At 37.6% G+C, this 27,049-nt stretch overlaps 1 long non-coding RNA gene across 1 annotated transcript in view; it reads right to left on the reverse strand.

Annotated features, from left to right (window-relative positions):
- The window catches only part of LOC125689625 (uncharacterized), a 30,662-nt gene extending 3,847 nt beyond the window's left edge, over positions 1-26,815 (reverse strand). Inside the window, exon 1 of the long non-coding RNA XR_007375368.1 lies at positions 26,784-26,815. This is a non-coding gene — a long non-coding RNA (uncharacterized LOC125689625). The remainder of the gene's footprint in view (positions 1-26,783) is intronic.
- Between the last annotated feature and the right edge of the window lie 234 nt (positions 26,816-27,049).

Genomic DNA, 27,049 nt, shown 5'->3' on the forward strand with positions numbered 1-27,049 from the left:
AAGCAAAAAGACCGTTTCCAAACCCAGATGTGAATATTCATTTTTAAGATTAAAAAAGCTCCAATCAGCTCCACAAAATTACACATCTGAAAAAAAAACCCTCATGAATCAATATCATCAATGTCAACAGATTACAAGTCAAATTAATAGAGAAATAGGTTCCAGTGCTATCTTAAATTAAACCACTCACTGGGAAAAGCATAACAAATACTTTTACTTCAAGAGGAGAAAAATTGCATCAAGACGTTGGACAGGAACTGTACAAGTTGCTTCCCTCTCTGCCCGTTGCAATATGTGACCTCAGATTTTTTTTTTTTTTTTAAACTTTTCTGTCATTATTATTGTAACAAATGTATATCACTGTAAGGTTCATATTTTGTGCTAAAAAGAAGGGAAATGAAAACTGTTGTCTTAGAATTTTTATAATATATCTGAAGACTTTGTTTCTATGAATATTCAGTAGATTCAATAGTAAGCATTATTCAGTAAATCACAGTAAATAGCGAATATAAGTATTTCAGGTTAATACGATTCCTTTTTTCTCAAAACATTACAATTTGACAGGAATCAATTTCAGACCCACTTTCTAACTCTGAGCATAGTGCAGGCAGAAGTGAAAATAGCAGGCAAGCACTGTAAATGTTTGTGGTGTGAATATATGAGAACTGGAATTATGCCAGCTTAGCTACTATTTCACCATCACCATATTTCATAAGATCGACAATTACACTGCCTACATCAGCGCAACAATTTTTCCACATCTCATTAAATGAGTCCCACTGCTGTGGGATGAGGAATGGTAGCCTACAGAGCAAGTGACCTTAATGGGCCTTTATAGTCATATTCCCAGCTTCTCTGTCACATGTGCAGCACAAGCTCAGTAAAATTCTGAGTCATCACATGGGCCATGAGGGTTTTAAAGCACAAACATTAATTGAGTAATATAAAAAAAATGTAAGACGACAGATAGCAGCATTAAGCATCGGAGATGAGATCTAGCAAATGCACTTACAAACAGAGTGGAGACAATCAGTATCAAGCATCACGCTTTAAAGGTAATGGAATGAAAACAATACAGGTATATGGCACAGTTCTTAGAAAGAATCATAAACAAGAATGAATATTCTTTGTGTTTTTCACAAATTGAGCCCAAAAGAAATCCAGACAAGGCCATTTGTGAATTCCTCCAAGGCTCATTTAAGCACAAATAATGTGGTAAAGGTCAGTCTACTCTCTGGTAGGCTGTGATTTAACTGCCTGTCTGCTGGGATGCTACAAAGACAAAATCAAGGCTAATGGAAGGAATATATCTGTCAGCATTTCAGGATACACTTTTGTAGCTCCAAAAAAAATGCTTCCTATTTAATTCCACTGGAACCATAAAAGATGCAAAAGCACAATAACACTATTTGATAGAGAATATTACAGAACAATGCTTTTCAAAATAGTCATCACTATTAGCTGTGCATTTTCACCAATGATGAACAAGACCCTGCATGCCGTACTTGTCCAAATCTTCACCATCAAGGGTGACCCACTGTCACCATTGCTGAAGTACAGCACCCACCACCTCACCATGCTCACATCCACTGTGCAGTCTCCTTAAACGTTCAGCAAGCACTGATGAATATCAATGGGCACCATTATTTTCACATGGAGAAATAGAGTTTCACACCTTGGCTTCATACGCACTTCCACGTCAGACACCATTGTGTCAGACCACCCCTCTGCTGCCATCTGTCACAGCAACAACACGTAACAGAATACTGGTGAGAAGATTCAACCTCCTCTACCATACCACCGACATCTACCTCTGATGTCAAGGGCTGACATGATAAAACAGAAGGCATTACTTTCAGAGCTGCCTTGGATGCCAAATAGCTGTGAACCATCTGTCAGACTCAGTAGTAAGTTTTATATAAGAAATTTCATATACGCTGGGATTTTTCCCCAAATAGCGTTATCAGCTCTCTTTAAACCAAGCTCTTAACAGCTTATTCATAAAGTAAATTAACAAGACAATATCATCAGGCTACTACATAATTTATAATCTGCTGTGCTTTTTGAGCATAGTTCAGTTTCCCCATGCTCTCACAGTGGTGTGTTTAAGAGTTAAAAGCAAGTCTATGAGATACACGCCTATACATATGTTAAAGTAACAACAGAAAATTCCCATTCTATGAGACAGATGCTCATGATTACACGCTTTGTGTGGTTCTCAGTTCTGACCTCAGTTTGACCTTTAACATTTAGAAAGTTCTTCTCTACTGAAATCCAACCGCATATTACAGACAGCGTTATACTCAGTTGGCACTTGTAGATTTACATGTGCTCAGCAGTAGCTTACTTTTGCAATTCCATCTTTTGCAGGAACATACTCAAATACTAATTCCTCATAAGAAACAATATAATTTTTTTCTTTTTCCATCAAAGCATGGCTAACAAGACAGAGAAGGTTCTCACCTTTTCCACAGTAGCCTTAAAGGAGAACTTTTTGGTATCCAAAGTTTGTATGGCTTTGGATCCAAATTCTTATACCATACAGAAGTGTCACGGTTACCAAACTACCCAGGGAGGACATATGAAATCATATTGAAACTGGATAAAATTAGGCAAAATCAAATGAATAGAGAACAAAAATTCATATACTTCCTTATTCAAAGCTCTGACAAAAAAGGCAGGAATGTTCATTCTGTTTTCTGACTCCTATCCCTTTGGCTCTCATATTCTTTCTTGTTTGCATCTTGCCACAGCTAGATAGTTATACTACCAGTTTTGTATATAGAAGCTGGGATTCAAATTCACATTTTCTTAATTGGAGGCCAGTTCAGAACCAGTGTTTCCCTTTTACGTGTCACTATGTGCCAGCCATAGCACAACCATCCAAACAAGAAGTGCAAATTTCTGCCTCCTCCTTTGTTAGGCACCTGATCTCAGAGCTCTTCATCCAACATTGGGGAATGCACAAAATTGCATAATTTTTACATTGGTTCTTCGGAGAGAAGTAGGAATTCATGGAATCACTGTGTTTGAATAGTAGACCATGGAAGTTTCCAGTGTACACCATAAGCTCCCTGCAGAAATACCTGACTATTGCTACAAACAGTGGTCGTCTTGTTCTACCATTGTGACGCACCCTGCTGAATTGCTTTTGACGTTGAATTCAGACCACAGATGTCTGTCTTCACCAGGCAAAAACTGGCTTGCTTAATTTAAGACATTGAATGATGGCAGGAAAATAGAGTCCTTTGGTCCCAAAAACAGGAACTCTGAATTAAGAATACCTGGGAAAGCCTCCATGAAAATAAACCATATTTAAATTTAAGCTGCATCCATCAGCCAGAGACATGACAGCTCAAATAAATTAAGGTAGGACTATTTCTGGATAGAACCCTCTAGCTAGCTGAGCATGAGTCAAAGACCACAAGGGACTCTCTAGATGAGAAATTTCATAGGGGAAAATTCCTTTTCCAGCCCACACTGTCCTTGTGCAGCCCATTTACAGCTGCATTCCCACTGCAGCTCAAACTCTTCTCTCTCTACAAGTCCCAGCCCTTCTACTGGGATGGGCCTGAGTGCAAGCGTGGCAATCTTGAAATTAGATACTTGTGACTTTGATAATTATTTATCTAATTTGTGTTTAAAGAAAAAAATCTTTTACAAAAAGAGAGATCTAATAAAACTTAGATTATACATAAACACTGAGTAAGTGTTCCAGAAAGAAACCATGAGTTGTTTTAGATGCTTATTGCTACATAAACTTCATTTCCAAGGGGAAATTCTGTTATTTTTCTCTGTCCTTCAATAAACATACTATATACAGTATTACATACCTGAAAGATTTTAAAATAGTCAATCATGCAGCACCTTCGTTGACTTCAATAAAGTGCTACCAAGAGAAGAATTTGATTATTCTTTAAAGAACTAGGCTACTTTTCTATAGTAAAAGCTTCAAAAACATCAAACAAAGGGGGAATTACTATAATCATGTGACTAACACAAAAACATTGCATTAAAATTAATTTCACATTATTTTTTCAATCGCTGCAATGTCTGTTATTAGTTTTCTAGATGCCACTGAAATTTTAATCTGGAGAAGCACTTTCCTGCTAGTAGGCAAAATTCTGCGTAGTATTTGGTATTCAAGAAAATTATCTGCATTGCAATATAATTATCTCAGATGACATACTGACTGACTCCTAATTACAACAGATATAGCTAATTACTTTGGTTGATCCTGTAAATAGCTCAGCATGTATTTTTATGAGAATTCAGTAATGACATGTTGCTCAGTGGGACTGTATATGTAAATTGGTTGTGAAGTTCTTTATACATAACATTCTTATTTCTCAATACTGATGTAACAACATCAAACATAAGCTGCTAGAAGCAACAGAAGTACGGCAACACAAGAATATTCAGAGGAACTAAACTGTTTTTATACTATTCTCAATATTTGAACAAGATCTGAACCTCAGAATCAGATTTGCTGCACTAACTCATTATTAAGCTTAATTTGACAGGACTAGGAAAATGCTGATTCAGTAATTCACTGCAAATAGGCAGGCTCTGTAAAAACTGAGATGTTCTCTTCTTTCTCAAGTTTACACCATGGAAAAACTGATAGGCAGAAGCTGTGCACTGCCTCTGCCAGATGCCTATAGAAATGGGGCATAGGCAGCTAACTACCATGATAAAGACTAAATACCTAAACACAATTGAGGGCTAGTATAAAGTGGACAGATGACTAAATCTACTTTTTTAGAAAAAAAAAATCTTCCATGTATTGCTTACAGAAAACGTCAAGTCACTGTACCATTGTATATTCAGAAAACACTTTAAAACAACTATAGCATTGGTCCCAGAATAATTCAAAGTGTTTTTCTTATTAGCACTGCATTACTCTAAATATCCAGTCCAAAAATACATTCTGCTTTTTTACTGCATACAGTCCCTAATTCTGACCACATTCTACTCACTACAAAACAAAAAAGAAACCTTGATTTGCATTTTTAGAAGAAACTGCATTGCAGTTATGAAGAATGTGATGTAGTTTGCAATATGCTTTACATTCCATTAGCACAAATAGCAACATATAAGTTGAGGATATTTTGAAACAATACCTCAGGTTGTACAACACAAGAAGGTTGAATAAGAGAAACTGCAGAGACATGTGATATAAATCTGCCACCACCTGCCTCACTATAATCTCTTGGGCTGAGGATTGATGCTGTTCCACTGAAAAAGGGGAAAATAACAACCTTGATAAAGAACCTGGCAAAAAACCATGACACTGCCTAAATTAAAGTTCTATTTTTGTCATTGCCCCACTCCACTCTATCATTAATTAGTCCATTAAAGAGGTTGTCGCTCATTTAGATAAACACAGCTGTGGCTTCAAAGCTTTCATAAAGACAGAAACAATGCAAGTTTTAGATCCCGCTATACATTACACGCCTTCACATTTCTGTATGCCTGTGTAATATCTCTGTTATATAGCCACTAAATAAAAAATATTTATTGTTCAAGTCATTTGATACTGGAGTGTATTCTTGGAAACAACGATGTATGCATTCGTATACACAATCCCACCTTACTTACTGTCAGAGGCCTCACCTATGGTCATTTGATCTGATCTAGTGTGGCAATAACGCTGTTATTTGCATATAAACGATCACTTTCAAGATGGACATTCAAAACCAAAGAAAAGATGTTTCCTTCAGCATCTCAGACATACTAGAGGACAGTAATGTATCATGTTACAATACTCTTTGCTTCATTAATCATGACATTCTTGTCAATTAAAACAGTAATTGCCAGCAGGTGGCATCTGCTGTGGCTGCTTAAAGTAATGCTTCCTACATTTCTTGATCATTGGCCACCTTCAAAAATTAATCAAAATTCATTCCATAGAATTGAATTAAAAGTTTAAGTAGAAGGGACTTGCAGAAGTCCTGCAGATCATTTACCATATTTGGGGTTCAGATTTCTACACAAAGTATGCAATTCAAAATTTCATTCGTAAACAGCAAATATCAGATTGATTCAGTCACACAGGTAACTCACACTTATCACAGAATTACAGAGGTTGGAAGAGACCTCTGCTAAAGCAGGTTCCCTACAGTAGGCTGCAGAGGAAAGCATCCAGGTGTTTTTTAAGTACCTCCAGAGCAGATTCTACAGCATCACTGGGAATTTTATTCTCTAAGGAGTTCTCTCTCACATTCAGATGGTAATTCCTGTGTACTAGTTTGTGCCTGTTGTCCCGTCCTGCATTGAGCACCACCAAAAAGAGCCTGGCTCCATTCTATCAACTCCTATCCATTAGATACATTTATAATTATTGACAAGACCCTCTCTGTCTTCTCCAGTCTTAACAGCCTCAGGTCTCTCAGCCTTTCCTTGTACAGGAGCTGTCCCAGGCACTTTATCATCTCTGTGATTCTCCACTGTATTCTAGGAGATCCCTGTCTTTCTGTAACTGGGGAGACCAGAACTGCACATAGTGCTCCAGATGCATCCTCACCAGGGCAGAGCAGAGAGAAGGATCACCTCCTTTGCTCTGCTGGTCACGCTGTTTTTAATGCACCCTAGAATACTGTTGCACTTCTTGGCCACAGGGGCATACTGCTAGCTCACGGTCAGCCTGTTGTCCACCAGGACACCCAGGTCCTTCTCTTCAGAGCTTCTCTCCAGCAGGACAGCCCCTGAACTTCAATGATGCATGTAGTTATTCCTCCCCAGGTGTATGGCTCTACACTTGCCCTTGTTGAAACTCATCAGGTTCCACTTTGCCCACTTCTTTATTCTGCCCAGGTCTCATTGAATGGAAACACAACACAACCTTCGCATGCATCAGCTATTCCTGCCAGCTTTGTATTATAAGCAACCTTGCTGAGGGTGAACTCCATCCCTGCATCCAGGCCACCGATGATTAAGACCGGACCCAGCAGCAGCCCCTGTGTAACACTACTAGTTACAGGCCTATAACTAGACTACGTGTTATTGACTGTGATGCTCTGATCTCTGTCAGGCAGCCAGTTCTCAATCCATCTCACTGTCCACTGGTCTATCTCAAACCTCCCAAGTATACCTATGAGAATATTATGGGAGACACTGTCAATAGCCTTACTGAAGTCAGGGTAGATGTTATACACTGTAATTGGACAAACTGCTGTCATTCCCTCTAATTGCAGAAAGTCCTTTAAGGAGACAATGCTTTCTATTGAAATTACTTCAGTCATTAATTTCAGCAGGTGAGCGCAACACAAACACCTAATGTGAAAACAAATGAAACATTCATAATGCACAAAGTTCCTTTACCTCACTTGTCTCAGTAGAAATTCTAATTCACATTAATATCTACAGTAATAAGTTCACACCTTATTTCTTGCTATTCTTTGATATCAAAGGATTTGCAAAGGGGCAGAATAATCCCTTATGTCAAAACTGTCTCATATCACCTGTCTTGAGTTTCTTCCTAGATGTCTCATATTGCAGTAGTAAAATAGCAAAGCATTCTTGTTCAAATATATTTCTTTTGAGCACAAGATTTTATACTGCAGTTCACTTCAAGAAAAGAAATGGACAAAAAAAGAATGGAAAGGAAGGAGCGGAGGGAGGGGGGCAGAGTAAATATGAATTGATGCTCAACATTAACCTGCATAAATGCTGTTTTATCTACAACATATAATTGAGAATAGTGATAAAGCGTGCGATGTCATGGAATCCTCTGCAATGTGATATAGGAGATTTATATAAACTAACCCAACAAAGAAGTCTAACAACTGCGTGTTGCTTGGTGATTGCTTTTAACTTTGTCCTTGAATTATTCTTCCTCACTTCTTCCTATCCTCTCTGGAAGTTATTTTCCAGTGTTTTGGTACACAGAAAGACCAGGAAGGTTGATAATGAGCATCTGAAACTAACCACAGACATGATTCAGCTATTTTCTTTAGAAAAATCAAATCCTGAGAAAGCCTTCAACTTCATACATTTACAGAAACTCAGTTTTTGCAGGTTATTTTTTTTTTTTTTAGATTTACCTTCCTGTAAGTGTCCATTAGCATTTTCTCCCTAGTATTTTTGCTACATATGAATGAAATCTACTAATGTTGGTGAATTTCCCCCCTCCCCTTTCACTCCTTGTAACAGAAGTCTACATGCCACCTAGATTCATGAAGAGACAAAGGTCCTGCAGGAACAAGGAGGCAGAAAGCCTCTGGATGTACCAATTCCCATGTTGGAACCAATGACAAGATTTTGCTTTCTTTTTCTAAGTAGGGATAATATGTGATCTGACCATCTCTTCCATAATCCTTCATTTAAAATTTTTAAAGGAAGACATAATATTTAAGAAAAGGAGATTGACGGTGTGAGAACAGAACACCATTTTACTTGAAGACTAAATTTAAAAAAAATAACACTTCTTTCAGTGAAGCTCAGTAAAAATAATAATAATAATAATAATAATAATAAAAATAAAAATAGTGCAATGAAACTGTCTTATTTCTAAGCCTCCTGGAGAATTTGCCTTTTTAAAGAAAAAAAAATCTAATAGACTTCGGGGAAAAACAGAAAAATCAGCTGTCAACTTGAATCATCAGCAAGGATAGTAGGGATTGCTTCTGAACAAAATTACTGTATATTCCACTTCAGCATTTTGATAGTAAAACCATTTGGCTTTCTCTTTAGTTATTTGAGACCTGTCTCTCAGTACATACAATGCATTTCACAGTTTACTTTCAGCAATGTCAGTGCATTTTCCTAGCACCTGAAAACAGCCTCAGATCTAATACTTCTGATTATAGATCATGAGAGCTTATTTCACATCAGTTAACGTAAAGCTGTTGATATGAAGAAAAACTTACTCCTGCTATTATTTTGCAACTTTTTTTACATTGTTCCAGATCCTCATTCAATGCATCTTATTTACGATTAAATGTTTTAGAAGTACAACACATTTCACGAATAGCAGCAGAAGAAGATCCAACAGCTTTATTTTCAGCAATTTACTCTCTCAAACTGAGTTTACCTCATCATCTCATTCCGAAAACTAGAGTAACTCATTTAAAATCAGTCGGACCACATTATTTGAAAAAGAAAAAAAGCATTTAGAGGAGAAGCATGTGTTTGTTATCGATTTGCTGCTTTGTTTTCTTTTCCAGGATATAATCAGTGTACTTGGAGATCCTGGGAGCAGGAAATAATGAAACAACTCTACTGTTGCCCAGAATGCTTTATTCAGAGATCTTTTGTAGTTTACTGAAATATCGTATCATAATTAGAGTTTCAGGTCTAAGTAGGGCATCTATTACATTCCTAGAAGTAGCTGTTAGTATTATACATATAAATATGGTGCTTATATAGCTATAAATTTGACATTACCTGATATTAGTAACTCAGAAAATAAGAACAGAAACTGTTCTAAAAGAGAGAAAAGCCTCATCAAGATTCATGAAACAAATGAGCCAAGTACAAACTACTTTACATCCAAATTCAATGCCACTTATTGCACCAGGCAACCAATATCATTTCTCATTCCAGTTTTGTCCTTTGTTTACTGCTTTCTTTCAGAAAAATTGCTTCACATTTTTGGCTTGAGTTCTTATAACTGGTATCCATTCTGCTTTCCATATTAGACCTACAGAGTAACTACTTCATATATAAGCATAAGTTAATCTGAGATGAAAATTTAAAGGTACAAAATTTGAAATTGGTGTTTTCTTTGGAAGCAATAAATCAGGTCCTATATGCATCCTCCACAGATTTTAAAAATACAGTTGTTTTTCTGACTGAACTGTCATTTTGGAGTCTTTTAATATCAAGATAAAAAGCCCAATGGGAATCATAAATGGCCTGGGTTGAAAAGGACCACAGCGATCATCAAGTTTCAACCCCCCTACTACGTGCAGGGTCACCAACCACCAGACCAGGCTGCCCAGAGCCACATCCAGCCTGGCCTTGAATGCATCCAAGGATGCAATCTCCTTGAGCAACCTGCTCCAATGCGTCACCACCCTCTGTGTGAAAAACTTCCTCCTAATATCTAGCCTAAACCTCCCCTGTCTCAGCTTAAGACTATGGTAAATTTTGATAGAACTTTCTCTTCGAATGCAACATTTTAACACCTGAAACTTTTTAAAAGAAATGTTACTTTTAAATGTATCTCTTCAGCCTGCAATTGTATGTTAGGTCTGTGCACTAAGATACTTCATTGAAATCAGTAAGACTACTCTTATGGCCAAAGTCCAATTTACAAGTAAGCTTTTGCAAATCAAGGTCTCTAAACAAACAGAGTACTTCATTTCATTAAAATATTGTTTACCAGTGTCCTGATTTTGACCAGAATAGAGTTACTTTTCTTTCCATTTCTTTTTACTAATTCTGAAATAGTCTATTTCAGACCTGACCTGGTAGATTAGTCTTATGAGATACCATTCAAATATGGTAGGCACACTTTTTCCTCAATTAATCAAAACTAAGCGATTATAGTTAGTCATTCAAATTAATTTTGCAAGAATACATTTTACTGGAGTCTTATGTTCCAATGTAATTCCACTAGTCACTGGACAGAAAGAAAACAAATGTAGTTGTCATAAAAGTGAGAGATCCAGTGCCTCTCCACTTCTTTTGTAGTACTGCTCCTTCTGGTCTGAAGGGTGGCGAACTACAACTACAAATTAGTCAACAAGTTAGTTCAGTTGCTGACTTACATTCTGGAATGGCTCAGGACATATTCAGACAGAGATTCTCCAGTAAGTTGCATTACATAAAAAAAGTGCATAAGCTGGTGCTTATGTCATATGAATGTGCCTGCTATGAACTACAAGTCTCTCCACAAACTGAATCAAATGGTTACAGTTTTAAAAGTAGTAAATTTTTAGAGTCAAAGACTGCATCAGGTCACAGACACAGAATTTACTATTACTTAGTCTTAAACTAGATAGAACAATTTTTAAATTGTAGAAAAAGAATTTAAATATTTTCCTCTATTAAATTGTCACCATGGTTTTAAGAGACACAACTTGTTAGTTAACTGCTGAAAACTGCTTTCTGGGTCGTATGTGCACAACACATTGCTCTTGGAATTAAGCAAGTCAGATTTACTAGAGTGCTGAATTGTCCAAGAAATTTACTTGATGAATTCCTTCTTTCAAAAGCCCTTATCCTCTCTTCCCTGAAGAGAGCAGAAATTATGGCAGCAATTATTTGACTGGTGAAGAAAAACTGTCTTTTGGGGAGCAGCAAGGACAGGCTGCTCCTGAAGGGAAGATGCCTCATCCTAAGACACTGCCTCGCCAGTAGAGCAGAGACCCCTGTACATGCCAGCAGCAGGGTCCAGCTGCTGAGAGGAGATGTACAATAGATTCATAGAATCACCAAAGTTGGAAAAGATGTCCAAAATCATCTAGCCCAAGCATCCATTTACCACCAGTATTTCACCATTCAACCACATCCCCCTGTACAATGTCTAAATGTTTCTTGAACACTTCCAGGGATAGTGACTCAGCCACTTCCCTCGACAGCCTGTTTCAATGCCTGATCATTCATGAGAATTTTTTCCTAATATCCAACCTTAATCTCCCTAGTACTACTTGAGGCCGGTCCCTCTTGTTTTATCACTGCTAGCTGGGAAAAGAGATCAACTCCCACCTCACCACAGCCTCCTATCAAGTAGCTGTAGAGAGCAATAAGATCTCCCCTGAATATCCTTCATACTAAGCAATCCCAGTTTCCTCAGCCTTCCCCCCAGTAAGATTTGTGCTTCAGACTCCTCACCAGCTTTGTTGACCTTCTCTGGACATGCTCCAGGGCCTCAATGCCCTTTTTGTTGTGAGGGGCCAAAAACTGAACACAGCACTTGAGAAGACAGGAGGAAAAATAAGTAAATAAGAGAAGACTCTGGAGATAAGGCAAGAAATATCTTAAGAGGCTTTCCAGGAGAAAAGCTACAGACAGGTGAAATATTATTTCTAGGAGAAATTCCAGTAAGCATGTTTCTTTACAGTGCACTGTAAGATGAAAAAAATGCTTTAGAGAAGATAAAATGGAGCAAGAAAATATTACTATTTAAGCTGTTATCTACCCCTATTAAAACAAACAAACCAACCACATGCACTCAAGAACCCTAAATATTTAACCACTTTCCTTGCAGAAAGGTCTGAGTTTGCCTGTAACTAATTAGAAGCCTTAGTAAGAATGTTCCTCAAGCGTATTATTACTGAACTAATAGTTAACTTACTTTGACCTATGGGCCTACCTTTGACACACACAAGTGATAGAAAATATTTTCTTAGATACTTACTAACGTAGGGACTTCTTACATTACCAAATAAAGGCACGGGTCACTTCTTTAAGTTAATAGAAAACTTAGATGAGCAATAGAAAGTATTGGTTTCCAGAACTGTAGGCAGAAAGCAGCACTGCAAAGATACTCCTATCTCAAACATTACTCAAGCTCAAAATCTGAAATAATGCTGATGCTCTTTTTGTGCATATTCTAAGAAAGATTCATAAGTACATTCCCTACTGTCTTGAGCTACATCCTTTCGAGTGTTATGGTGATGATGGCCATGTAGCAACACCTCTAGCTATTATGCAGAGAACTACATTTCTAAGTGATACAAAGTAGTTATGATAATTACCTTCTGGCAGAGAGTAGAAATTCTCAAAAATCTGGGCTGTTTGTCGATGCTTATTAACTAACAGGAGGAAAAATAAGCATTGAAATCAGCTTAGAATGGATTTTCTTTTTTTACTGAGCTAGGTTCCTAAATCCTGCTGAAACCGAGTACAAGTTTGATCTATATCTAGCTCATCATCAATATGCCCTTGCCACTAAATCTAATGATCCTGAGCCGCAGTAGGTGAAGTGTTACCAGTAGGCCAAGGGAGGGGAGGCCTCCCCGTGCACAGCGCTGATGAGGCCACACAGAGATTGATACTTGAAGGGAAAATGCAATGAAAGCAGAGCCAGACTTTTCCAGTGATACTCAGTGCCAGAACAAAAGACAATAAACAAAATAAAACACAGGAGGTTCCACCTGAACATCAGGAAACACGTCTTGTGGAGATGGCAGAGCACTAGAATAGGCTATCCAGGGATGTTATAGAACCTCCTTTCCTGGAGATATTCATATTCATTTGGAAGCAGCACTGAGTAACCTGTTCTACATGTATCTTTTTGAGCAGAGGATTGGACAAGATGACCTCCAAAGGTCCCTGCCAGCTTCAGCCATTTTATGATTCTGTGATTTGAAAAATACCCAGTTGCTGGTATAATTAGAAATAAAGAAACAATATTAGTTACCATCTAAAAATCCTATGCCGTTCATAAATCTCTAAGAAGAACTATAGCAAGACATACAATCAAAATTATTCTGTATGCTACTGTAAGCCCAACAACACTCTTTTCAGCACCTGTATTGAGTTTTGTTTTTCCTTAATTGTGTTGTCTAATATTTGGAGCTCTCAGGATAGCGTCTCCAAAATGATCATTGCAGCATTTGTGTGAAAAAACTTTCCCACTGTATTATACTCAAACCTTCTTGTTATCCTGCCAAACTTCTAGTAAAGTTTCTTTACATGTTTGAAACATATGGTAATCCCTGTCAACTGTTCGGTCCATTCTTTTCTGCGAAAGTATGAAGAATAATATTGCCCATTAAGGCTTAAAGTTCCTTTTGAGCACATCTACTGATGGAAGACATCTGATTTTTATTTTACTCTTTGAAGAGGCTGCAAGTCAGAGCAACTCTTAATGCCTTTCTTTTCCTTCCTACCTTCCTAACCTGTTTACACACTAGCAGTCCAAACTAGCTGTCACTTCAATTTAACAAGAAAGACACCTGAACAAAGTATATTTTAACAGAGCCATGCTTCCCCCTTTCCTCCAGCAGCTCTTGAGTTCCACAGCACGTTCTTTCACTCAAATATTCTGCCTCACAAGTCAGACTTTAATTGGCAAGCTGGTGATTCAGACATAGAACAGAAAAATTAGCTGCCAGCACAATAGCCAGTGTTTTTCTAGTTTCATACTGCATGGTAGAGGCTTTCCTGTTTTTAGCATAGTCTTAACAGTAAAATTTTTTAAAAAGTCAAAATAAATTATTTGTGGAAGAAAAAACTTACGACAATGCAAAGTGTGCTTTGCTTAACAATTGCTAAGGTACCTCCCTTAAGAATCTTTACTGTTAAGCACTGTCATAAAGGAGGGAAGATACAGAGGCTTCACTGAGGAATCAGGAGAATCTCCCAGTCACTCAGATAGAGGGGAAAACTGCACTGAAGATGTCAAAATAGCACAGACTCCTGCCAGAAGAGAAGAAAGCCATCTTTGCCATAAGACATGCTGGTCTGACCTGGCCTTGTTCGTAGTCTCTAGACAAAGGAAGGTACTCGCACTGTGATTCACCAGGTAACCCCATCAACATTACTGCCTTTCCTTGAGCCAGCTGCTGCTTCTTTCACTGGCTACACATTTCCAGCAGCGGTCAGGAAGGAACACGCAATGTTCCAATCACTCCACAGTTACTTTGCTTTTGGGCTGCCTGAAAGAGGCCAAGAACAGTACATAGAGAATTGTTTTGTTTTTAATTTCCCCCCACCACAGAAAAGATAGGCTAGTGCTACTACTGAATGCATACAGCTGTGCAGTGGTTTCACCAACAAAGGTCTGACCTCACGATGCTGCTCTCTCACTGCTTCCCCTCAAAGAAGCAGGAGAAGAGAATATGATGAAAAAGGGCCCAACAGTTGAGATAAAGACAGGAAGATCACTCACCAATTTACCATCATGGGCAAAACAGACTGAGCATAGGGACTCTGCTAACAGACTAGAGCAATGAGAACTGTTCTGGGGATTTCACTTCAACAGCAGCAGCTGTTAAATTAAATGTGAAGTTAGAAATAATTTATGTTAAGGTTGACCACATGATCGAGTTAATAAGATTCCATTTTTAAAATAACTTGAAAAAAATTTTTACAAGTTGCACTTAAGCTCAAACTTGTCTCACATACTAGGAAATTTAAACCTTTTATGTGAAGTTAACAAACTTTACAATATTTGCTTTACCAAGGTAACTAGAGTAGACCATGCAGAACTTATATAAGATTTATCAAATCAAGATTCATAGTATTCATCCAGTCTCATTCTGAAATATTTTCTTAAGTAATCTTAACTGTTTGTTGAAAGAGTGTCTCTCTTCCTACTTTATTATAAAGTTAGTTTATTAAATTATTACTCTTCTTACAGCAAGAAGATATACCATCCCATTCAATATGCAATCTTATATTAAGGCACACCTAGCCACTATCTCTGGTAAGAATACTCACAGACATTAGTTTACATTTCTTTCTAAGAATCTATAGACTCATTTGGATTTTACAGCAATATACAGGACTATCCTAACTTCTTTTTTTTTTTTTAAGCATCTGGCAATTGTTTTTCTTAATATTTAAACAGAATATTTTGTGTTGCACTTTAAGCATATTTTGTTCTTGTCCTCTTTGAAAAGTCAAAATAATTTGTTTCTCTTCTAAAATCCTTATTGTCATTTTCTAGCAATTTTGTCTTTCCTTAGTTGTCTTTTCTCCAATCTAAGCACACCTTTTATCATCAGCTTCACTTTAACATTTTATCGTTCTCTGTTTACAAGGTTGTAGCCTTCCTACTTTCTTTGGTCTCTTTTTGATGTGTGACAAAAATGCTGGAGCCAGGCCATTAACAGTATGAAATAAAGGGAAGTATACTAATTGCTCATTTTACACATAATACTCCTAATAATACCATTAAAGTCTGCTTGTGCTTCCTTGCTACCTTTTTTGAAGAATGATTTGTTATTCAAGATGCTAGATAGTTATCCTGTTTTCTACTGTTTCTCCATTTCTCATTATTTATTTCTATTTAAATACCTGTTACATATCTTAATTCAACTTCATAATTGACACAAGTCTACTTTTTTCAATTTATCAAACTGATATCATTATTCCTTTCCTGAAATATACTTAATGCTTCATTTCCCAGCCTTTAAATAATTCAAAAATGCGATTACCTTACTGCCTTCTTTCAGTTCTCCACTCTAAGTCATTATTTGAAGTCCAAAAATTTCTATCTAGGATTTTCAAAGCCCAATTCAGCCCAATACTTCATAAGCCATTAATGATGTTTCTCTTGATGTTTCACGGTGATATTTTAAACATCTGTGTTTTTCCATAAAGTACCTTAACAAATTCCAGAGGTTTACATACTTCTAATTACTGTTTCAGGCAATCAAAATAATTTCCTGAAAAGAAAACGGGAGATATGCAGTCTGACAGTGTTAGATAGCTAAAAAGGCATAGTTAAATATCAAGATAAGGTTGGAGGAACAATACGGCCTAATCAGATTCTACAGTCCCACTTCTGACTGAAGACCACGTGCTCTTCATTACCTGCTCAAAGATTTGGAGGATAACCACTAAGACCCCTCTGTAGTAGTAAAGTCTCTATATTCTTAATCCCCATTCCCGGAACCCCTCAGGCATTGGGTTGTGGGTTTTGTGGTTGACTGGGATTCAGCATGCATTAGAAACCCAGGAAGTCCTTGGGAGAAGTAGACACTCTTCCACACTTCTGTCTGTGGCTCCCCATTGCCACTTCAGGCATTGCAGGAGCACACACACATATTCAGTATGAAATCCCTGCTTTATACAGCAACATTTTTAGAAAGTGGCAAGTTGTATTGATCTCACAAGGCAAGATTTCTTTGGAGGAAGGTACTGGGTTGGCTTCTGTGAGCAGAACAGGGCAGCTCAAGCTGCTCCAATAGGGACCTACTGCTGCCAGAGCTGAGCCACGAGCTGCACTGAGTGTGCTCTGGGAAAGCAGACTGAAGGGAGGGAGAACTGCTGTCCTACAGCAACTGTGAGAGAGGAGTGAGAAATGAGAGAGAAGCAGCCCTGCAGCCCCTAAGGTCAGCGCAGACGGGGGACAGCAGCACCCTGCAGCCAAGAGGAGGCCCAAAGAGGATCAGGCTGCCCCCCTGCAGCCCACTGGCACCAGCAGAGCAGGTCTCCACATGCAGCTGCAGAGGAGCCTATGGTGCAGCAGTGGATGACACCTGAAGGCTGCAGCCCTTGGATACCCTGGCAGGAGCAGCTCCAAGAAGAGTGTCCCCTTGCACAGTTTTGATTGTTCAAGTCTGTTAGCGATAGGGAACAAATTATACTAATCTCCCTATGCTCAGTCTGTTTTGCTCACAATCTCAACCTTATCTGAAACTTTGAGCCCCTTTTCATCATATTTATTTCTCCTGATCCTTTGAGGATGAGCAGTGAGAGAGCAGCAGGATGGAGCTTATCTGCTTGCTGGTGTTAAACCATCGTGCACTTCTGATATTGGCTAGTCTGTAGTTATACTAATAATATCATGACCATATTATGGCTGACTGAAGAGCTTGCTTGTTCATTTCTTCTGATTCGTTAACACTGGAATGTATAGTACTTTCTTGGACATAGCCATAATAACAGGCAAGCAGTTAGAACCGTCATAATTTTGCACTACCTTCAGCAAAGAACTCCTCCTCACTTTTTTTCCCTCTTGTAAATATTTAGGTTGTAAATACTTAGGTAATATATGTTTTTAGTCAGTAACAGGTTATACAAAATGGCACCGATTGCTTTTTACTAAAACAAATAGTAATGCTCATTATTACGTTTATATATCAACTTGTTCATAGAAGCTTTCTTATCCCCTGCTCCCCTGTAAGTCCCTCTCAACAGCATGGTTTTATGTTTAAACCTGTCTAATATTTGAAATCCAGGACAAGATTCCTGAGTGCATTTGTGCAGTAAAGAATACATGAAGCAGGCACCAAAGTGTTTATGAAGACAGGCAGACCAGAGGAGAGCTATGAAAGTTTCGACCTGATGTCACCATATCACATATTGATCACTACAAAAAGGAACTGTTGTCTAAATTGAAATGGACTGCTAATCTCAACTGAGTCTAAGCAAGACTTGACTGTACCTCCTAATAATGAAGACCTAAAATTCCACATTAAATCCCATCCTGAAATGAATTTTGAGAGTCTTATGCACCATCCGTTCAAATATTTAAAACACGTGTTGGGAAAAGAGAAAGAAGCACTACAGAAAGCACAGTTGTCTCTCACAACAGCCTGGAGATAACTTTTACTGAGAAAATTAGAAATAAATGGAAGAATCTCTTGAATACTTCTAACATTTAAATATTTATAATTAAGCAGATCCAGTACTTAGCTCACATGCCACAACTACACATATCTATCAATAATTGTATTAAAATATGCTCTAAGCTCCCCGAAGTTCGACCGGTTTACACATTGGTTCTGCAATAAGGAATAAAGAATTGTATGCAGTAAAGCTGCATACTTTCAATAACTAATGAATTTTCCATACACCGTATCAGCCTCAGAAGTTTATCATGCAAGAAAGCAGAAAAGAAAATAGAAATATATATCACATGTCAGCTATCTAATATTGTACTTTGTCCTACTATGTACATATGTACTATGTACGTTCTAAAAATAATTCTGTTTTAACAATAAATGAATCTCTGCACTTTTTCTCCATCTAAAAACTTTGCTCAGTGGAAGCAAAAACACTGCCAGATTTTTGTGCAGATTCATAACAAATGAGGATTAACAAGGTATTGATTAAAAAGGTTATATTGCACTTTGTGAGATGGTATGAAATCAGAAAGGACCATCTGCCATGGTTTGCATAGCTACAAAATGGTCCTGGCCACAATCAGCAAGATGACTGCTAAAAAATCCAATTATAATTGTAGTCATCATTTCATTTTTTCTGAAAAGAATGACTTTCACATAATAAAGTGTCTCTTCATGGTTTTTACACAATTGCATTTCAATTTTTCAAGTTTTTCAATTAAATTCTGTTTTAAACATCTGCATTCCAAAGCCATTGAAGAGATTAAAGTTTAGTTTACCTAAACTTTAATCATCTTTTTAATTTTGGGAGATGCAAGTAACTACTTATTACCAAACAGAATGTTGCTACCCTATGTTCTACTACTCAAACTGAAGAGATATTTTCACTAAATTAGAAAAAGATTTATTTTTATGAACATTCAGCAAGGTTTTATGAATTTTATTTTGAACATGGAGAGCAGCAGAGAAAATTTTTGCAGTCTTTTGGGTTCTACATTTACGTCCTAGCAAGAAATAGATATACAGAAACCAAGGGACATAACAATTTGCAAAGAATTAAATTTAGTTTAGAGTTCTGAATCTGAAAGCAAAACAGAGGCCACAGGATGTAACATTCTTTGTTACTTTTATATTTACTTCAACAGTTCTGGCTGGATTACTGTCACAACCCTGTGGTTTTTAGACAGCCCAATTGCTTTGTTCAAAGCTAATTCTCTATTCTCTAACCAAATGCAAAATGATAATAAAGCATATATAACTGTGTTTTCTGCTCCACTGAGAATCTAGAAATATATATTCTTGGATAAGTTATCATAAAAACAATGTGATGGCTGAGGTTGGAAGTCCCTTATGAGGGACTAGCCCAAACTTCCTTTCAGAGGAGGCTCAGTAGAGCAGGCTGCCCATAGCTGTTTCCAGGCATGTCAGCTTTCCAGCTTATTCTCATGTGACAGTAGAGTCTTGTCCCTTAAATATCTTTAGGAACTTTCACTGGAATACCTCCAGTATATCCATGTCTGTCTTGTATCTCAAATAAAAAAATTGTTGGATAGAAAGTTTCATGTTTTAGATTAATACAGACTGTGAAGGTCAGACAAGCTAAAAATACTTAAAGAAGGAATTATTTTAAGTGGAAAGTTATTAACGAAATTAATTTACATGTTGGTAGAATCAAATCAAGGCATCACTGACAACAAAAGTATTTGGGTAACATCCTGATTCTGCCTTCTTTTCAAAGCTTTCTTACCATGAAAGCATTCAAGATGCTTTTTGTGTTGTATTCCTATGAAGATGCTTGAATAGGCATACACTTTTCCCATTATGAAGATCTCCTTTTTTAAAGTTCCATTTTAGAGGGTCTTTTTCAAATTTACTTCAAGAGAAAACAGCACAATCAGCATGTAAATAATAGGAAATGCCTATTCCACAGACTCACAATCTCTGCCACATAATTACTTCTGCACATTTGAAACAAAACTTGGAGTCTTAAAGTCTGTCTGTCCTTGCCTTATTTTCTTCTGTATCCTGCCCTCTGTGTAATGCCTGCATAAGCCTGAATATAAAAAAATTGCACTAAGTATGTCATAAAATTGATAAACCTTTTCTTGAAACTGAATATTCAATTTCAGAGAATAGTAGCTATTCAGGCGACTCAGTGATTTCATAAAACTGGTCAATCTGATTTACTCTATGCTGAGTACTATTTGAATTGTTTTAGCCATCAAATAGCTGTATTTCTTTTTAATAGTATCTCACACTACCAGGTCAGAATTTACTAGAGAAAATAGCTTTTGATGAACTTACCTATTGTAGCTGCCAGGCTAATTTACAAGGGCAGTTCATTCCACAAGCTTCCTGGATGGAGCCAAGATTTTTGAAATGTATCAAATATAAGTAAAAATTACAAGTCACCAGGAAGAAGATTTCTACCTTGTTCAGAAGCTTACAAATTTCAGAAAACCCACATCTGTTGTCACCACGCTATGACACCGTCTCAAAATTCCTCAGGCAGCTTACTGGTTCTGCAGTTTGAGCTTTATATAGTATAAGCTACTTATGAACTGCATATATTGGTTCACCTATGCAACCTGTCCATTTCTCCTTTTTTGAATGATGCAACAATCTCAGTAGGGCAAAATGGCTGAACTGAGAAACCACAGACGCATGACAGCGCATATATTAATCTGATAGAAAAAAAAACATGAAGTACACAGACACAGCTTCACAGCTAATTTACTCTCCTTGCTTGTCTTTGTGTAATCCTATCACCGCTAACTGTCAGGCTGGGAATATGAAAAAACAAGCAAACAAAAACAAATAGATGAAGAATCAAGTCATCTTCAATTTTATGATTGGAGATGGGTGCTTTCGTTGCCTTCACAAAATGCATTCCTTGGCTATAATAAAACTGTTGTTAGTGACTAAAACTTCTTAATTCTGTTGAATGAATGAAAAAAGAAGAAGATGATGGATTGTGTAGAAATCCTACTACATCCAAGCACTAAACAAACCAGCGCTTTTTATCTTTAACATAAAAAGTAATGCATTCTGAAGCATTGATTAACACTGTATGGAAACAGACCAAGCCAGCCTCTTTGAACTTGTAATCTTCATTCTATCCCTACTGTGGAAATGACCTTTCAAAAATGCTGTCTCTTTCTCAGTATTTCAGATAGCACAAAAATTGGCAAGTATTTTGATTGATGACAGAAGTCACTATTAAGGCTGCCTGAGAAAAATTATTAGAAGCACCTTTGAAACTGAAAAAATGAAGTAATTGCTGGCAACTAGGCATGCCCTTCTGGAATCTTCTGGGTCAGCTGCAGCAGTGCTCTATATCACCCCTCCCACCACCCCCATGCTCTCAATGAAAGCACCTCATTTGGTCAGTGCCTGTAATGTAGTCACTGCCATATCTGCTCCTGTCAGAATGCTCCAGGTTAGCATAAACACTGTCAACAGCAACCTTTTGGTTGGTTTTTGTTAAAGCTGAGACTTTTTTTTTTGTACAGCTGAGCTACAGAGGAACCACAAGAAGTGTGCCAGCAGACCAGGGATGTGGGATGAGGAGAGGATGGACAGCCTGAGGGAGCTATGATCATATGTTAACCACATCTTTCAAGTCAGAATATTTCAGCCCCAAAAATCTTGCTCTTAAAAAAGCCCCCACAGGTAAGCTGATTAAAGAACAGGAGCTTCAAAACAATATTTAAGAAAAAGTAACAAAACCCTTAAATTACCAACAAATACACATACACAGCCTTGTCATTTTCTACTGATTCCTATCTTTCTTCAAGACTCTGACCCTCTCCAACTTTCTTTCTCCCTTTGTTGTTTTTTCTTGTTTGTTTGTTTTGGTTTTTATGGAGGGATTCAATAACAGAAAATGAAAAAAGCTTCACTGTCCCTTAGATACGGCACAGTAAGAAGTATTTTTGCATCCCAGCACCATTTTCTCAACAGGCCGATAAAAGAAATTCTTAATTTGCCCATTAGACTTTAGGCTGGGCTAAATAAGAGATGTGGCTTTGAACTACTTCAGACTAATGAGGGTATAAAACTAGTGTCTCCTGGAGTGACTTCTATGTCTTAAGAATTCTTCCTTCTGGAGTATCGTTCTAGTGACTCCCCCCAGTTCACAAGTGCCTGCTCCTTCCACATGCATGTATTAATGGAAATTGAATGCTGTAATTTTTTTTTTTTCCAAATTCTACTGCAAAAGATCAGTATGGCAATATCAAAATAGCCCTTACATAGATTATCTGACAACCATGTAATTATCAAAGTGTAAATTATCTACAAATCAGAGTACTTCTGAATGAAAATGGAATCGCAACCTCGATTAAAAAGTCATTTCCCTGTGATAAATATAATTGGGATTCAATATATGTATCTGAAAGACTTAATTCTGTAACCTGTTTCATAACCTTTTGCGTCTAGTTTATAAATACTGCTTTTAAATAGAATTCCATGAAACACTCTTCATAAGGCAGGTGCTGTGTTACAAAGGAATTTTCATTCAGTTTGAGTTCTTATTCTTCATCTTTCATTTATATACAACCTGAATTCTTACATTATGAATTCATTTCCTTTTAATGTGTAGCACGATTAAGAATAAATACAGTCTCATTTTTTTTGTTGGTTCTGAATGAATCCAAATATGCTATCAGCGAAATCTGATGAGAGACACAGATATTCTGAACTTTCAGTGAATACCTTAGCTGCTTGATGAACAGCAAACAAATTCATTTGATGCATCATAACCTTAGTGGAATGAAATCTTCACCAATAAATATATTATTTGAAGTCAAAACATAGCTCCCTAATTTCAGCTGAGGACAATATAAAATTTCTACAGCAATGAGCTGAAAATTAATAAAATATCTGTTGCAGAGATTCACTTCAGTTTTATGGATTTGGAAGTTGCTAGGTGATGAAAAATAAGTTGATTGTGTCAGTAGAAAATGCTTCTGAGGAACTATGAAATAGGTTGCAGGGTACCATTCTTAAACATGAATTAGCATACTATGAAAAAGAATGTATTTCATGGAATTACATGTCTGAAGACTTGATAAGAAATTACTGCCAGAAGACAAGAGCATGAAAAGGATTCCAGAGGCACTTAATGATTCAGTTTAAAAGCAATAAATTACTGAGAATAAAAGAAAAGAAGAAAGCTGGAAAAGATATAAGATATCCAAGATCCTGAATGACTTTTAGATCTAGAAAAACTGTTACTAAAACTTTTTTTTAAAACACAATTCAGGGGAAATATGCTGTGGAAAATTTTTACTCATATATGCACAAAGGAAAAATAGCACGCCAACATCTCTTTGCATAAGAAACATAATCAACTTCCTTAAATAATTAGAAGATCTTTACAGCATCTTGTTTTTTGATGAAGAATACAGGATACAGGATTTATGAAGGATAGATACCAATATAATACACTAAATCATCATTAATACAAGTAAAACACTCTCTGTATTTCCTAGGAACTGGAACATGAAACAAAAAAAACTACACTATTTTACATACATAAAATTCTAAACAGCTCAGTGCAACAATCAAGCTGTACTTCCACATTTGGAAGGTATTAACTGCTGCTGGAGAGAAAGGTCCCACTTGGAGTTTGTAGCAAGGAGCCTCAGGAGAGACCCAAGGCTGACCCCTGGGATTTTGGAGTTGGGCATAAGAGGGTCTGAAGAGCACTACACTCTGACTGAAAAGGGGACCTTGGCTACTTATGAAGGGGTTCAGGCTGCTTCCGAAGTAGTCAGTACTGAAACACAGCTCCAGTCGAGGAGCTGTGTTTCGACTGCCAGTATTGAACTGGATGTTCAAGGGAAAAGGTCCCTCCACCCATCATGCTACTGATGCCACTTAGAGTAAGTGGATTGCGTTGATTACTCAGCAAGGGAACCTCAGCCGTCCAGGAATCCTAGAGGTGATCATGGACTGGCCTGAAGGTAAAAAAATTTGGAACATCACCAGTAAAAGTAGTATCATGTGCTAAAGAGGCCCCACCATACAATGAACTACCAGAAAATGAAAAGAAATATGCCCTGTTCACAGATGGATTGTGTTGTATTGTGGGGAAGCATTGCAGATGCTGGGCCAAACCAGCCCGTAAACCATTGACAGCAAGCAAGAAAGAAAATGCAGAACTGAGAACAGTGGAAAAATCTAAACGCAGTATGTATATATAAAACTTCCCAGATGACAGTTACCAGATAACAAACAACAAAATAGACAATAGCAGAACTCATGCAGGATGAATAAGGAGAAATCTCATTTTCCATTTACTGGAATGCTATAGTTGTGGGAAGTACTATAGACATGAATTATTCGTAACTTTTATGACAATGAGACAGATCTTGTCTCTCTCTTCAGCCCAGTTAAATACTCCTTATTGTTAGTCTCTTTAAGAAAACCCAGCCCACCAGCTTTTGTGTTCCTTTCTGATGACAAGCTCTAGAGGGATTTCTCCCTTTTTCTGGGTTTTCTTTATGCCACAACTTCACTCCAGAGCAGCACTGCAACATCTCCCAGGAACATGCTTTTGCCTTTGTTAGCTTCTGTACCCTTTAGCAGGTTTTTGGGCATACCAGTGGCTACTGGAAGCATCAGAGTGAAACAGCTTTTGCATTTCAGACATCTTTTTCTGTCTAGCTTCTTTCGGATGACTTGAGCATACTGTCAAAATAGTTTATGCCAATCGACTTAACAATTCTTCCCCATGCAGTCAAAGACCAAATATTTGCTAACCCTGAGGATATTTTACACCAATATGCAAGTGCAGTTCAGCTCTATTAGCATTAGCAACCTTTAGAATTTAGCACAGTTAGGCTCTTTTTGAGAGTATAGGCCATGGCACAAAGCAAACAAGGAGATACACAACTACATTTTCCATGTTATCAAACCCAGACAAGAACTCCCTGGGCTGTTGTGTTCTGCCTCTCTCCAGGACTTATTAGCCTAGAGCAAGCTCAGTGCTAAACTGCATCTACCTGGTGTCCAGAGAATTTGCAAGGGAGAGCCTGCAGCTTTCTAAAAAAAAAAAAAAAAAAAAAAAAAAAAAAAAAAAAAAAAAAAAAAAAAAAAAAAAAAAAAACACCACCAGCTTTCTGAAAAATACCAGGCAAATACTACATTGAATAAAATCAGTATTATAAGAGATGTCCAGGTTACCTCAGTGTTCCCAACATTGATCTTGCTTGTGATCACCTGGCCACAATGAGGATTTTCTTGGAAAATTATTCTCCTCTGAACATGGCTTAGGGCAAATATCTAAATAAACTTTCCCACACTGACTGAATACATTGCAGAAACAGTAAAGGTGAGAAGGGGAAGGATCCCCAAAATCAAAGAACCTATGGGGAAAGGTTTGCTAATTGGATTCAGAAAAAGACCAATTTGCAGAAAAGCAATTCCAGATTTGTATACAGACTGAAAGAACTCTTGAAAGTAACCCTGTGGAGAAGTACTTGAGGATCCCAGTGGATTAAAAGCTTGATGCAACTTGTGGTATGCTCTTGAAGCCCAGAAAGCTAACTACATCCTAGGCTGCATAAGAAGTAAGGCAGCCAGCAGAGAGCAAATAGTCAGGGACCATTTACTCTGTCCTTGTGGGGCCTCATGTGGCATATTACTTTCAGGCTTGGGGCCCTGTAAGGAGAGGAAGTAACAGACATAGTTGCTTTGAACAGTTTTAGATTACCCAAAAAAGGTAACAGTCACAATCTAGTAATACAGGAAGACTTAGTTATTCCTTTCCAAGGATCAGGGCTCACCAAACAGCCCAAAGGAGGTGACCTCCCAGTAGAGCTGCTTCCCTTGCAGTTGCCAGCCACTAAACGAGGTTAGGGTGGTGTAGTCCCAGGGAATTGCTTTCACCTGTGCTGCCAGGACTAGCATCAGGTGCTCAATCACTGGGTAACAATAACTCCCAATAGGCACCCAGCACAAGAAAGAGGTGGAGCTGACAAAGCAAATACAGAGAAGGCCACAAAGATGATTAAAGGGCTAGAGCACCTGTGAAGAAAAGTTGAGAAAAACAGGCTTCTTCAGCTTGGAAAAGAGAAGGTTCCGGAGAGACTTCATTGCAGCTTTTCAGTACTTAAATGGAGATTATAAACAGGAGGAAGAATGACTTCTTCCACAGGCAGATAGGTACAGGACAAGAGAAAATGATTTTAAATTAAAAGAGAAAAGATGTAGATTAGATATTAGGAGGAAATCTTTTACTCAGAGGGTAGTGAGGGATAGAAACAAGTTTGACTAGAGAAGGTTTAGTTGCCCCATCTCTTGTTCAAGCAGGGGAGTTGGAACTAGATGATATTTGAGGTCTCCTCCAGACCAAGTCAATTCTGTGATTGCATGATTCAATGGTTTCTACACATTTGTATTCACACCATCAGAAAGGACAAGATCCCCATTCCCATCCAAAAACAGATTTCCAAGCCATTCTTTGCTAATTTTAATGTTATAATAGGATAATAGCAGGGTGGCAAAGCCCTTAACACAGCAAATGAGAACTAACCCAAACACAGCCAGCCATAGATACAGAAATGAAGAAAAAAAGCTGCTTACCTTTGGAAGGCCACTGGAAGGTAGACAGGGATCTCTGGCAAGAGATACTCTCACTTCCACTGCCAACTCTTAAATGAGGTCTGGGAAGGAATGGTTCCACCTATTCCTTTCACTCAAGAGAATTGCTTGCACCTGATCTCCTCTGGCTTGGCCCTCCTTTCCACCAGGTGTTCAATCACTGCTTCAAGGCCATGACTTAGCATTTCTACTACATTAATGTAATCTTCATACTATAATCATTTGTAAAGAACTTTCAAAGATGTAGC

This window comes from Lagopus muta, chromosome 2 (assembly GCF_023343835.1).
Source record: "Lagopus muta isolate bLagMut1 chromosome 2, bLagMut1 primary, whole genome shotgun sequence".
Classification (NCBI taxonomy): domain Eukaryota; kingdom Metazoa; phylum Chordata; class Aves; order Galliformes; family Phasianidae; genus Lagopus; species Lagopus muta.